This window comes from Pinus tabuliformis, chromosome Q, assembly GCF_031772625.1.
Source record: "Pinus tabuliformis cultivar Carrire ecotype Pingquan chromosome Q, CPIR1, whole genome shotgun sequence".
Taxonomy (NCBI): domain Eukaryota; kingdom Viridiplantae; phylum Streptophyta; class Pinopsida; order Pinales; family Pinaceae; genus Pinus; species Pinus tabuliformis.
In genome coordinates this window covers 535,697,650-535,712,871 of record NC_142296.1, presented here as the reverse complement: position 1 = coordinate 535,712,871, position 15,222 = coordinate 535,697,650, and the positions used below count along the sequence as shown (strand labels likewise).

The following is a 15,222-nucleotide window of genomic DNA, read 5'->3' as shown; positions in this document are numbered from 1 at the left end:
CTACAAGAAAAGGAGCACAGGCAGTGGGAAGAAGCAAAGAGAAAAGCATGGTTTCATGACCGAGAAGAGGACATCACTTCAGAAGCTTGGCATGACAGGGAGGCCACCAGGGCCATCAAAGATGATGAGATAGATTAGTTGCTCAGAGGATGAGCAACACTTTCAGTAGGAGGGTGATGATGAGCCCCAAAAATGGATAATTATATGAGCTCATTCAGCCTCCTAATTCGACTTAATCCACCATTCTCATTAGTTTATCGCATGTTTTTTATTATATTTATGCTAATAGAGTGAATTGGGTTAGTCATTATGCCAACAAGTCTAATGGGTGCTTTCTGCAGTTTTTTGGTCAATTTTGAGACAAAATCAAAGGTTTTAATGAGCACTTGGTAGCCAAATTTGTGGAAGAACAAGGGAGAGGATTTGTAGGAAGGTGTCCCCTTCATTTATGGGCCCTTACCTCGAATTCTCCACCATCAGCTCGGAGTTCAAGGGCCACCGAATCGATTATCACAAGGGCAGTCGAGCAAGGGCTAGTAAAGGTGCTGTTAACTACAAGTTTTGGCAGCCGAGTTCCTAAAGTTTAGCAGGGTTATTGGGGTCCTCAATTTGTATAAATAAGAAGGCTTAGGGCCTCTTTTCAGTTAGTCACTTTGTTGGCAGAAGTTAGCTAGTTTGTAGTTCAATTTTAGTCATCTTTTAGGCAGTAGTTTAGCTCTGCATTTCAGCACATTTCCAAGATTTTTCTTATGGACAGTTTTGGGATGTAACTATTATTTCTTGATCAATAAAGATGAATCCAGCTTTGCACTAGCTCTGATGTTCCTTAGGAGGCTATAGCTCTTGGGGTTGGGCCCAACTCAGGTGCCCAGTACCTCCTTTGTTTACCTTTATGTGTTTTTGTTGCATTCTTAGAATAAAATCTGCTATTTAGATTAAAATATTGCATTGTTACTTAGGTTGTTTTTGATTATTGAAATAGCTTTTCATGTTCAGGTTGATTTGATAGGTTGGTAGCACAAAAGATCTTCAAAAAAGGCCATCAAGCAACCCTTGATCTCACCTCTCCCTCCTTGGGACCATGAGCTGAGACCAAGGCATCCTTGCTGCCACAAAAACATTGTTTCTGCCTCTTCATGCAATTGCTAGTGTTAGATTTTTAGTTAGGAAAGTTGATACCAGTTTTACTAGCATGTTTAGAATCTTTTCTTGCTCATTTTCCATAGTTATCTTGCATGATTTTCTGCCAATAAACTTATGTTCATCATATTTTTGATTTGTAGGTCAAAGTAGGTCAAAATAGCTAGATCTCTTAATTTTTTAGTCTTTCTTTGATTCGTTTTGAGAGATTGTGTGCAGATCACCTGTAATCCATCCTTGCCTACCCTTCCTCCATCAATGCAACCTGCTCCATCCCCTAACTCAAATCCTTGCCCTTCATTTGCCACATTTTCCCACCTTGCCCTAATTTCTACATTCTTGTGCATCATCTCTTCCTCCATCCTCGAACAAATCCAATCGCTCCTTAGCCCTATTCACTAGGTCCTAGACCCCTTAACATCATTATCAAACCTCCATTTCCACTTTCCCACAATTTTTCCTCCATCAACCCTCCAAAATCCTCTTTTCGGAATATCATGTAGAAAGTTACAGAACATCCTGTAGAAATTCCAGAACATCCTGTAGAACCCCTGCAGAATTCCTGTAGAAGCTCACGAAAGTGATTTCTTGAGATCGATCACTGTGAAACTCTTTGGAAGGGTGCTAGGGACCCCTTAGTCCCTCTTCTAACCTTCCCAACCTCCTGCAAGCATTTCCTTTCACCAATCCACCTCTGCACAGTCAAAAACAGTTAAAGCAAATGCACAATAATTCTGCCAACTTACTCAAAAATACAAAATGATGTTCTTTTCAGATTCACTTCAGAAGTAGCTAAATCACATGCATTTTACCTTTCTAAGAGTCAATGGCATTCCTTTTTGTAGCTTTCATCATTTTTCTTGCACCAGTAGGGTTAGTTGGTAAAACTAGGGTTTGCATTTCCTTTCCGCTTTCAGTTTCTTTCTGCAAGTAGATTATCCTCCTTTGAGTTAGCTTTCATTCATCAGTTAAAAATCTTCTTCTAAGAGCTCATAGAAGTTGGCTTAAGCTCCTAGCATACTTGTGCCAGCTGATCAAGTGACAGCCGCAGCAAGAGCTAGTACTTGTGCATACAGCACCATCGCTTCCAAGTTTGTTACAAACTACCGGGTTGATAAAATTAAAGAAGGGAGTTCCAGGAGTTGCCGCATTATTGTTGCAATACTGGGGCCCACCACTGCGCCTGCGGACCCCCGCGAGCGGTCTTTAAAACGAAAATTCTTCCCAAAAATCAAAATAAAACCTAAAAATAAATTTCAAACAGTTGAAATGCAAGAGTAAAGTGATGTGGATTACCTAGAGGCGACGGTTTTCGATTCCAACGGACGGATTTTCCGCAATCTTCACGGGAAGTTTCTTACCGAAAGCTCTATTTTCTCACTCTGAAGTCAAACAGTAAAAATGAATTTACAAAAGCCATTTTTATAAGCTTTTTTGAATAAATGAATTTTTAATTTGTTTATTTTTCACTTGAAAGAGGTAACTTTTGAAGCATTTTTATTTATTTTAAACAGGTATGAGTAATGTTTGAGTTTTTGTGCAGAATATCGGATTTTTCAGGCAAAATTCATCATTTTCGACAAAAAAAATTAGAGTCATCTTTTAAGCTCTTTTTTGACTCCTAAAATATGAAAAGATCGCCGAGTTTTTCTTTTTAAGCTCGTTAAATTGGAATTAAAAAGATGGTCCACTTACAGCTCTTTTCTGACCGTATAAACATGAAAAGATTGCCAGATTTTTGTCGTTTCAAATTCGATATTGGTTTTAAAACGACGTGTCATTGATTGCTGTTTTACTTTTTCAGATCAGAGACACTAATTATGAAAAGTACTCCTTGATAGTAATGGTCAAGCGGTTCTCTGAAGTATTATTTTATACTTTTTCGGGCTTGGGAGACACAAATTTACGAAAAATGACAACCATGGAGTTTTCTTAAGTTTTTCTTCCGACCCCCTAAAATTGAAAAACACCAAGTTTCTGCTATACTGGACTCGTTAAAATTTAACAGTAAAGGACCTGTTCAATTACAAACAGGAACAGACCACTCCTTCTTAGGGTTCGAATTTAAACTAAGTTGGACTCATCCGAAGGATGAGCTTATAATCAAGCAAATGTTATCCTCCTCAAGCTTGTAAAAAATAAAGAGGTACTTGCAAAAAATGGTGGGGGAAAAGAGAGAAAAATGAACATGTTTGTCATACTTCGTGTCTTAGAAAAACATTTAACCACTCTTGAACACGACACTTTTTATTCACTTGGGTTGGGAAATCCTTTGCCTAACAGTTAATCAAACCATATTGAAAGTCTTCAGCCGGTTTCTGGGTATTAGCTTTGGGTCAATTGTCACCAAACCGTCTGCAATGTCGTTACGTGTTCAAGAGGTTAGTGCAAATAAACCATTCATCTACAAAATATTTGTCATCCATCTTGACCATCCCTGAGTCAGTCCTTGCAACTATATTTCTTCAAACTTGATCTATGATTTCGTGTTGTGGGCTTGCCTACGACGGATCGCTTTCTATCGACTTCAGCTCATTATCTAGAAAGATGATCTATAAATCGTCAGTACCTTGGGATCTACATGCCTCAATGACAGGTTTCTCACCTTCGACGATAGGTTGCATCATTGACCTTCGATCAAAGGATTCTGTGACATGTTCAACATCAACACATCTATTCACATTTCATGGATTGTACTGAGTACTTTGAGAGCCATTGACATTACTGGTGGTTTCTCTCACACTTGTTAACAGTTTACATCATTGACTGGTAATCAAGTGGTTTCTACCATGTTCGACTTCGACGCATTCATTCACATGGATAGAATCGTACTATTTCAGGAAGTAGAAATCAAGACCCTGGATCTAGTTTCCACCATCCAGGCTACGAGGAATTTTGTATTCATTATACAGTGGACTATTCATAAACAGATGGCTGCGCCCATACTGTGTCTACATGTGTCTATACTTATGATGTATTGCAATATCATTCCTATATCATAGCAGTTTAGTTAGTTTTCTAGTCAGTTTTGATATGAGTATGGGAATGCCTACCTCAGTGATGATATGATCTCATATATATATTTAGTATTGAATGTTTTTACAGGTTCCAACCAGGCTCTCCACAAGATGATCCTCGAAATGATAAAGTACTTCACTCTTCTTAGATGATAAATGAAATCCTCATCTATTACAGACTTTGCACTTTAGGGGGCAATCTGTTACACAAAATATTGTCACCATGACTTTTGTAGTCAGTGTGAGTCTATCACCACTCATACTGTCCTCCTATGCAAGTCTCAAACCTCAGCTCTTCATGTCAAAGCCTTAAAAATGAGAGAAAGCCTTTCAAAATATATAAAATGCTGGTTCCGCACTTTCTCTTACCATTACCTGCGGTCCAGCACCCCTTGGTCATGTTACTTGCAGACATGCCCGCTCTGTCTCTAAAGGAGTGGGTGCGGACCCCTGTAAAAGTAAAAAATGCGCAAGTTTATTATTAAAAACTCACTTTGGATTCATTCTGGACACTTCTAAAAGGAATCTTGAGGTGGCAAATTTTCTCCTAGGTGGTTCATGCATCTCATAACTAAAGGAGCTAACCCCTTGATGAGAGGAGTTTATCCCTTTGAAGGAGGACTCTATCCCTTTGAAGGTGGACCTAGTAACTTCCCTCCTCTGCACTATAAATTGAGGCATTTGGCTGGTTGCTAGGGAGGTTGAAAGCTGAACATTTTTTAGGGTAAATGTTGTTGGAATTTAGACTTCCTAATTGAGCTTGAGAGGAGAGATTACATACCTTTTGGCTTCTTTGGGAAGAGAGTGAAACTTGTCAAAGTAGAGGAGATTCTTGCTGGACCCTGGGAGGACCTTGTACAACATCAAGGCACCAAAGTTGTAAAGTTCTTCTTTGTTTAAAGTTAATACAATCATATTCATTTTTCTCAATAAATTGTCTTCTATGATTTATTTCATGAATTCCTTGATCATCATGATAAATATGGTTTATGATATTGGCTATGCAGGTGTTATTTGATATGTGTGCCTGTTTGGGTTTGCAGATTCTTTAAAAGGGAGCTCATTTGGACAAACGGAGCGTGGCTTCCACAAACTAGCACTGGACTTGAGGTAGGCCTAAAACATCTATTGGCATTTATTTATAAATCGCAATATTTAGAGAAAGATAGAATTTGTTTGGTTTTCTTGTCGCTAGATATCCATCGATACTAGGGAGATCGCTCTTGTCCGCAAGAACAATTTATATGGCCGACAGAGCATGGTTGTTGTTACAAAAGATGATTTCGTGAGAAGCTTCGATGAGTACTTGGCTCTAGTCTCTCATTTCTCTGAGGGTGTTGAATTTTCTCAGTCTATTAGTTAGAAAATTATTCTGTATTCTTCTGATTCATTTCTCCTACTTGTCTAAATTCTTGCAAGTTATTTAACATAGTTAAATATCGAAATAAATACAATACAATGACAACATCTACAGATCATCAACTGAAGTAAAACAAGCACACAAGTGACACCATTATTTTTGGACCAATATCCCCGGAAAAAACCCAATGCGGGAAAACCGGTGCAGCTATTCAAAGGGTTTTATTATTATTTAGTCTATTTGAGTACAATTGGGTGCATAACTAGCTCACCCGATAGAGAAAATACATGGCAGCAATACCTCTATATTCGGAAACAGGTATTTGGAAAACCTGTCCCACGAAACCCTCTTTGGCACAACTGAAGCTCAGCACTGGCCCTTCTGGCCACTGCGTCAGCCTCCTACTGACCTGTGCCAACCCCAGGACCCTCTGCATCAGCCTTCTGAGGCATTGCACAGCTTCTGAGAGTCTATGCATCACTCTCTCTGCCCTTTGCGTGGATGACGCAGTCTCTCTGGGCTCTGCGCTACCTCTGCTAGGCTCTACGTAGCCTGTACTAGCTGTTGCTCTCACTCTTCAGATTCTGTGCTGGTCTCCCAATATTGTCCCTACCTCTTTGCCTCATACTCATTACCCATTGTTGCTAATCACTAATTCAACTTTGCTTAGCAACCCTGCTCTATCAAAATGAATGACTGATCACTCTGGTGTGTTCTCCAACTAACCCTCAAGCCTCCTCTTATAATTTTTTCATTGGTCCATCAACGACTAAGATTAGATTTGGCTTGATCCATGACTTTTGGAACATTCTAACCCAGTTTTATATTAATACCCATTAATATTTTATTTTTCCTAAGTTTAGACTTAGGAACTCCATTAAAAATATTAATTATTTTAATATCTCTTAAACCAGTTAGAATCTTCCCAAACCCTTTATGGGTCTTGGAGATCTCATGTACTTTAGCCTCTCCACCAATTTTCATGGCTAGAGCACATCTGATGCTACCCCAAATTAACACTCCCTCTTAGCGAGGATTGTGCTATAGTAATACTCCTCACTGAGTATCACCTTGATTTTCCAGCGTCGGTCTCTGTGTTGATGCTAGGCCTCCCTGGCCAACATCCTCTGCACTGCTGCATCCTGTACTGCTGCCCATGACCCTTCCATGTCCACTGTTGCATTTGTACGGCAGCTCCCTCTACATCCATGTTGCTACTGGTCCATACTCCTAGCACTGCATGCTGCTCTGAGCATGATGCATCATACATACTGCATACTGTTACTACATTTCCGCTAACAACTGCTCCCTCTACTAACCTCTGCGTTGCTGCAACAACTCCCTGCATCTTGCACTCTTGCACACCTCTCTATGCCATCCTACACTGGTGCAACACTCTAGTGCCTCTCGCGCTATTGCAACCTGCTAGCCTCACGCTGCCCGAGGACTCCTGCATTGTAGCATTCTCTACTAGGGAAAATTTTAAGAACCCCGCCTAAATTTACATGTATAATAAATGGGCGAATCTCCATGGTATATAGGAAAAATGGAAGGCGATTTTATCAATAATATGATATGTATATATAATTTTTTGGCGAATCTCTCACCAGGCATGGCGAATATTTTACTCAATTATAAAATCTTGTGTTTATTGAATACACAAATGAAATCATTGCATTTCTTTAAAATATCTTTTGAAATCAAAATTACCGAAATTACATATCGATAACCTAGTAGGTGTAGGATAAAATTCACCCGTGCCATTCACAGAAAGCATGAGAAAAAACCTAATACTATATAAAACCAAGAAAAATTCAAATTCATCACTTCTAGGGAACTCGTAACCACCCTGCCAATACACAAGTATGTTCCTATTTGCAATTAGAAAAATTACCCAAATTACAATCTGTTTACTCCAGCATATGTTGGAAAGTTATAGAAGGATGACTAGTGTAATCAATCCATTCCTTTTAGCTCTGATTTGTTTCAGTTTAAAACAGAAGTATACAAATATACTTGTCCAATGTCTATGCTTTAACCATTCACCTTAAAATGTTTTTACAATATAATTTCCTAAGTTTATTTAATATCTTCATTATCATAAAAACCAACCTATATCCATCTTAACTCCACATCTACCACTCTTAGGGGGATGAAATCTATTTATCCCTCTGAGCACTTGGTAGACCCAGATTTAAGATGGATCTAAGATGGTAGAATTTCCCCTTTAAATAGTCTATGCTCACATGAACACCATGGTATTACCATGGGTCAATACAATGGGTTATCATAAACCTGGAGCTTAAAAATTACTAATAGTAATTTATAAAAATTAATAAAATTAATAGTTGATTTTTATTTTATTTTTTATTTTAACCAAGCTAAAATGTTTAACATACATTAAATTACAACATCCATTTTTACTCTTGATCGGATCAAATATTTTTTCACTCTATGCTAGTTTGCATATCACGATATTTTATACCTCTTGGGGGTTAGTAGATCCAAAGTAAAGATGGATCTATGTTGGTTTAATTCCCCCATTTAAATAGGCTACATTCCAGGTGAATACCATGGGTCAATACCATGTGCCATTTTGGTGAATACCATGGGTCAATACCATGTGCCATTTTTATTTTTATTAATACTAATATTAGGGTTAATAATGTTTTTTTGCATGGTATTAATAACAATCAAGTCCATGGTATTTGTCCCATAGTATTTTGCCCATAGGTTTCACCTAAATATAACGCATTTTTTGAGTGTTCGTAAATATAAGGTGACTTATGGAGTAAATATAAAAAAATGTTTTATTTGTTTACCATACCTCTCGTTTATTTATATTTTTATTAATTTACCATACCTCTTTTACAAATATGGTATTTGGCCCATAGGATTCACTTAAATAAAACCTCTTTCTTGAGCCTTCATAAATAGAACGAGGGTTATGGACTAAATATAAAAAGAGGTTTTATTTATTTACCATGCATCTAGTTTATTTATATTTTTATTTATTTACCATACCTTTTGAGTAAGTATAAAAAAACGCTTTATTTATTTACCATACCTCCACTTTACTTATATTTTTATTTGTTTACACCCTTGCATGTATATAAGGTGACTTATGGAGTAAATATAAAAAATGTTTTATTTATTTACCATACTTCTCATTCATTTATATTTTTATTAATTTACCATACCTCTTTTATAAATATGGTATTTGGGCCTTTGGCCCATAGGATTCACTTAAATAAAACCTATTCTTGAAAATGGGCGAATGGATTCACTTAAATAAAACCTATTCTTGAAAATGGGCGAGCGGAAGGTTGTAACTCCTAATTTCAAGGGCTAAATTTACCTTTTTTACCCTCTCCCTTAAAAGAAAGTGGGCTATTTGAGGTGATTTGTAAAAATGTAGTATGATACAAAATAATCTCCCACTAAAAATTTAAAACCCCTTAATTTCGCCAAAGGGTGAACATTCGCCCCTAAAATCACCCCTATTCTCTACTGCTTCATTCGCATCCATCTCTACCGACATCTGCTAGTCCTGCTACTCCTCTTCAGGGCACTCGTAGCAAGGTATAATCCAAGAGGTTGGGTACCTCAAGGATCTTGCCCCTCATTGCGTGTAGTCCATCTGACTACAACTCGATGTCTCCCCACTTCTTCTCAAGTGGCACATGAGCACTCATGGCACAATCTTCATCCTCCTCGACTTCCTTCTCCGCCTTCATTGACACACTTTGGTCTCAGAAGCCTCTCCCTTGTTCTTCTTCCTCGGACACTAGTTCGCAAAATGACCCAGTTCCCCATAATGGAAGCACTTCACCTTGGAGAGGTCCTTCTTCTTCCTCTTCTGCTACTTTCCTGCATATGCTAAAGTCGCATCCTCTTCTTCCTCCTTCTTGATTCTGACCCTTTTGTCACTACTCCCCACCTTGGTCATTCGTCTGATCTCTTCTTGACGAAGAGCTACCCACAATTCCTCCCAATCCGGAAGGCTCGTCCTTCCCAATATGCTCTAGAAAAATACCTCCCAATCTTCTGAGACTACGTTTAATACGGTTCTCACCATCAATTCCTCATCCGACGTGGCCCCTATGGAAGTTAGCTGGTCACGGATCTCCTTCAATTGATTGAGGAAGACATCTATCTACTCTCCCTTATGCATTTGGTATGACCACAACTGATTCTCAAGTAACATCTTCCTTTGCACAGAAGTATGCTGGTACAATTTCTTCAAGGCCTCCCACATCTCATTTTTCATATCCTTCTTGGAAATATGCAGTACCACATGATCCTTGACCCCATCAAGGATGATGCACTTCGCCCTAGCCATTGCCTCCTCATACTTCTCATTTTCAACTCGGTCAACTGGGATTGCCATTACTTTCAAGGTGAAGTCCTTGATGTGATATCTATCTAGAATGGATAAGATCCTGGCCTTCCAGACCACAAAGTTGGACACTCCGTCAAGCCTATCTTGATCTCTCAGCCCATTCATGGCCATTATGTTTCTCTTCTTTCGACTCCTTTGAATCTCTCTACTTCCCTCTTGGAAATCCTATGTTCGACTCCTACTGAGTCTCTCAACTTCCCATCTGGAAGTTCACGGTTTGACTCCCTCTGAGTTTCGATTTCCTTTATGGAGATCCTTCTGCCAACGTCAAGTTGCCCCACTCCGATCATCTGACACTGATCCAGATTCCTTGAATAGATATCTGCCTCGGTAGCAACTCCCTCAAACTTGGTCTTTCCCTGTTAGGTATTGTTTTGACCACAATACCCCACCAGCTTCGCTCCGCAAACTACCCACAACTTCATGTGACCCAACAACTGAAGGATTGAGCCACTTGGCTCTGTGTAATCTTGACACTGGAAATTCACCTCCCTCGGCCAACTGCATCAGCCCTCCTAGCCTCTGCGTGAGCCTGATTCTACCTCCCTTAGCCTCTGCACTAGCCTCTCTCTCGCCCAGACTGATGACGCAATCCCTCTGCGTCGCTCCTTCCTCTGTCACCTTCTACACAGATCAGCTCTGTCACTTGGGACAACTGAATCTACTGCTACTGCTCTACTAGTTGATGCCTTCAGTTATCCACTGATATGCAACCATGCTTTGATTCCATGTTGAATTTTCTAAGTCTATCCATTAGAAAATTATTTTGTATTCTTCTGATTTATTTATCTTACTTGTTTAAATTCTTACAAGTTATTTAACATAGTTAAATATCGAAATAAATAAAATACAGTCACAACATCTACAGATCATCAACTGAAATAAAACAAGCACACAAGTGACACCGTTATTTTTGGACCAATGTCCCTAGAAAACCCAATGCGAGAAAACCGGTGCAACTATTTAGAGGGTTTTATTATTATGAAATCTATCTAAGTACAACTGGGTGCCTAACCGGCTCACCTGACAAAGAAAAATACATGGCAACAATATCTCTATATCTAGAAACAAGTATTCAAAAAAAATGTTCCATGAAACCCTCTCTGGCACAACTGACGCTCAGCGTTGGCCCTTTTGATCACTGCGTCAACCTCATGTTGACCCACGTCAGCCCCAGGACCCTCTGCGTCAACCTTATAAGGCATTGCGTAGCCTTTGGGAGGCTCTGCATCACTCGCTCTTCCCTCTGTGTGGATGGCGCAGTCTCTCTGAGCTCTGCACTACCTCTGCTGGGCTCTGCACTACCTCTGTTGTGCTCTATGTAGCCTGGGCTAGCTGCTTCTCTTGCTCTTTGGCTTCTGTGCTGGTATCCTAGTATTATCCCTACCTCTTTGCCTCGTAATCACTGCCCCTCATTGTTGATCACTGATTCAACTTTTCTTAGCAACCCCACTCTAGCAAAATGAATGACTGATCACTTTGGTGTGTTCTCCAACCAACCCTCAAGCCTCCTCTTATACTTTTCTTGTTGGTCCATAAACGACTGAGATTAAATATCTAATCAACAGCTAAGATTATATTTGGCTTGATCCATGACTTTTGGAACATTCTAACCCAGTTTTATATTAATACCCATTAATATTTTATTTTTCCTAAGTTTAGACCTAGGAACTCCATTAAAAATATTAATTATTTTAATATCTCTCAAACCGGTTAGAATCTGCCCAAACCCTTTTTGAGTCTTGGAGATCTCAAGTACTTTAGCCTCTCCACCAATTTTCATGGATAGAGCACATCCGATGCTACCCCAAATCAACAAAGAGCATTGTTGATGAGAGTGCATGGTTCATTGATAGTAGAGCATCGAGGTATACGACTGGTTCGAGAGAAGTGTTTGATAGCTTGACATAATGGAAGTCTGAGCTACACAAAAATATTGGTGATAGGAGTGAAACGATAGTCAAAGGAGCAAGGATTGTACCATTCAAGATGGAGTCAAGAGGGTTGTTACGGGTTCAAAATGTGTTATGGGTACTGGAGCTCAAATTTAGCATGTTGTCTATCTCAACTATTGAGGCTAAGGGGTTTTAGATCATGTTCTAAGATGGAAAAGTGATCATTAGGCCCAGGGGATCTAACTCTAGTATAAGAGAAATACTTTGAGTTAGAGAGAGTGGGTTGTATAAGTTGAAGGCCAAGCCCATCAACCAAGGAGACAAGAAGGCTCCTGAGAATCAGAGAGAATCCGGTTTGAGAGGGAGTTTGCAGAATTAGAGGGAGATTCTGCAACCCGAGAACAGTGCATCGTCATAGGGAAGAAAGGAGTCTTCTATAGCTAACAAGAAGAAGCCATGGAATGGTCTAAAGGCCTATCAAGAAAAGAAGAAGCAGGAAGCTTCGAGTAGCAGGGAAACTTCCAAGGAGAGTATTGTTCATGCTTCAAGTTATGTTGTTGCAATCAATGTGACATGGTTCATGTTCGAGTTCGGGTTCGACAATGATTGGGTTCGGTTTGAGTTCAAATTTTTTGATTAGGTTTGCTATCAGGTTCGTCTATATATATAAACATATATTAATTTAAAATGAATTATAGGATAAAATAGTAATAAATCAACATCAATAAACATAAAGTATGTTATCACAAACCTGGAAACTGCAAGGATAAAATACAAGCTTGAGTTGTGAAATGAAGTTATGAGTTTTGATCAATGGACTTAGTCATTGGCTATGAGGTTCGATGAGGTTCGACGAACCTCAAAACATTTTTGAGGTTCGCCAAAATTCGAACCTCAAGGCTAAAGTTCGACGAACCTTGTGACATAGGTTGCAATAGAGATAGATGAGGATGCATAGTGAAAAACATTCCAAGAGGAGGATCGTGTTCCTGTGTGGGCACATGATGTACTTCCATGCAATGAAAGTACCTCCCTTGCTAAGAGGGAGTGCTAATTTTTGTAGCTTGGGAGGTACTCCCATGGATCAAGGGTACTTGATTTATGAGGAGGTGACTAAAGTACCCAAGTCATGAGTTCTAACACTAAGTGAGTGGGAGAAAAATATCAACTTAATATTATAAGGGAAAGTGGGTAAAAATCTAAAAGGATCTAGAGTTTTCTTAAGAAACCTCAAAATTGAAATATAAATAGAGGCAAATGGAAAGGCCTAAAGGCACCTATGCAAGTGATCATTCATGAGTGAGAGGGGGATCTGTTTGAGATAATTTTTGCAAGAAAGATCGTGGAAGGTCACGCCATGTATGGTACACCTAGAGTCGAATCCCTAACATGAAGACAATTTTGTTGTAGGTGATCATAGATGAAATAAGGCAGAACAAGGGGCTTTGTGATGTTTTCTGAGCTCAACTATTGATCGCAAGCTCCGAAGAGAGGGGTTAAGGCTCCGGCTGCTGTGAAGAAGAAGGTTAGTAGATTCAAGACTTATGTGTTTTTGGGTTATTGTGATACCTTTTAATTTTTGAGAGAAGGATAAAAGTACTTATCATGTAATCATTTCAGGGTTTCCATTGCTTTGGGTGTAGTAAGTTATTGATTTTTATGGTTTGTATTGATGTGGGTGTTCGTGGCAGGTCCTGAAGGTTGTTAATCCATTGTTTGAAAAGTCGCCCATGCAGTTTGGGATTGCGGGAGCTCTGCCACCAATGAAGGATTTGCACAAATTCGTGAAATAGTCGAAGGTCATACACATCCAGAGGTAGCAGAGGGTATTAAACCAGTGTTTGAAGGTTCCTCCAGCCTTAAACCAGTTGACCAAGGCTCTTGACAAGAATCTCGGTTAGTCCAATATTGGTTAATATGCCGTAGTATGCATCCCATGTTTTTTTTTTAGGGTTCTTTTAATGTAACGATGAACAAATAATTAGAAACTTGCTAGTATTTGTTGCCATAAAAGTAACATTTATGGTGTGTTTGCTTCATAGGTTCATGATTATGGCCGCATTTTTTATTTTATTTTCGATTTTTTGTGTAAAGTAAGGAAACAAATAGAGGAAACCAAAATAGATTTTCATTCCACCATCTTGTAATCTGTCTGATTCATTGTTGTCTCAGGTCTTTCTCTTGTCTTTTAGTGCTCATCATCATGGGTTCTGTATTCGTTGCTCAATTCTATAAGCAATGCTAAGTTTTTCTCCTTGAATGTGCCATCTAATCCCTTAACGTTAGAGCAATGTTGTGTTATGGCCTCAGAATTGTGTTGCCGAAACATGGGGGATAACCACCCGCTTTGGACCTTAAGGCAGTTCCTTTTCCGTTAAAAGTGGTGGCTCCGACTGGGGATAATGGAACCAGTTTCCCAAAATGGGTTTTAAGATGAGAGTGGGTGGTTCATGAGTGTTTTCAATAGAATAATGATAATCTAAATGACCTATTCTATGATGCAATTCTCTAACTAACTTATTCTAATATAAACCCAGGTATTTGTGTGTGGTATGCGATCTACAAAGATATCTATTTAGCATGTGATAATAAAGATTGAACACAACTAAACAGAGATGATAACATATAAAGATAATTCCTTTGACTAAGTAGTTAGTCAAAGAAATTTATAAAATATATCGCATATATGATGAGTTATATATGAAAATCACAATTTCAGCTAGGCATCATACAAAAGTGCAAGTAACGCTTAACAGAAACAATAAATCTCACATACAATTCATGAAAGTAAAGTTTTGCCACTAATTTAATGTAAACAAAATCAATCATACAAGATAATAATACCATATGTGTGAAGTCCTGCTCATTTGACAAATGACATAGACCAACTTCTTTCTTCAAATCAAATTGTCTCCCAAGAATACAATATTGCATCAACAAAGGAAAGTAATCTAATACCTAAAAGAAATGATCATGTTCCATAATTTCACCAAAGCATTCACAAAATTACAATAGTGCATTCTTTGCAAATGTTTCTGACAAAATTCTGGACCCTTCTCTAAATGCATGAGAGTTAGAATATGTAAAAATAGATTATACAAAATTTGAGGAGGTTTCAAACAACCTTCCTCCTAACTAGGTAACTAACTCCAAAAATGAACAGAGGCTAAATGAACGGAACTAAGAGGATGACTTACTGTCTGCCAGCTTTTCCTTTAAATCGCATATACCGGTCATCAGTTGAATTTGAGGAGGTGCCAATAAATGTGTCCTGAGTTGTCCTATGAAGATCGCATCAGTGAGAGGTAGTAGCATCTGTTGAGTCGTATGAAGGGAACCATTGAGAGTCATAATATGGTTGTGTGGCTTAACAAGATACTACCAATACAACTCCTAGTTGGTCATGGT

The 15,222-nt window shown here is 38.7% G+C and overlaps 1 pseudogene; it reads left to right on the top strand.

The window, feature by feature from the left end:
- Positions 1–15,222, top strand: part of LOC149220559 (large ribosomal subunit protein eL8y-like) — a 116,991-nt pseudogene that overhangs the window by 89,881 nt on the left and 11,888 nt on the right.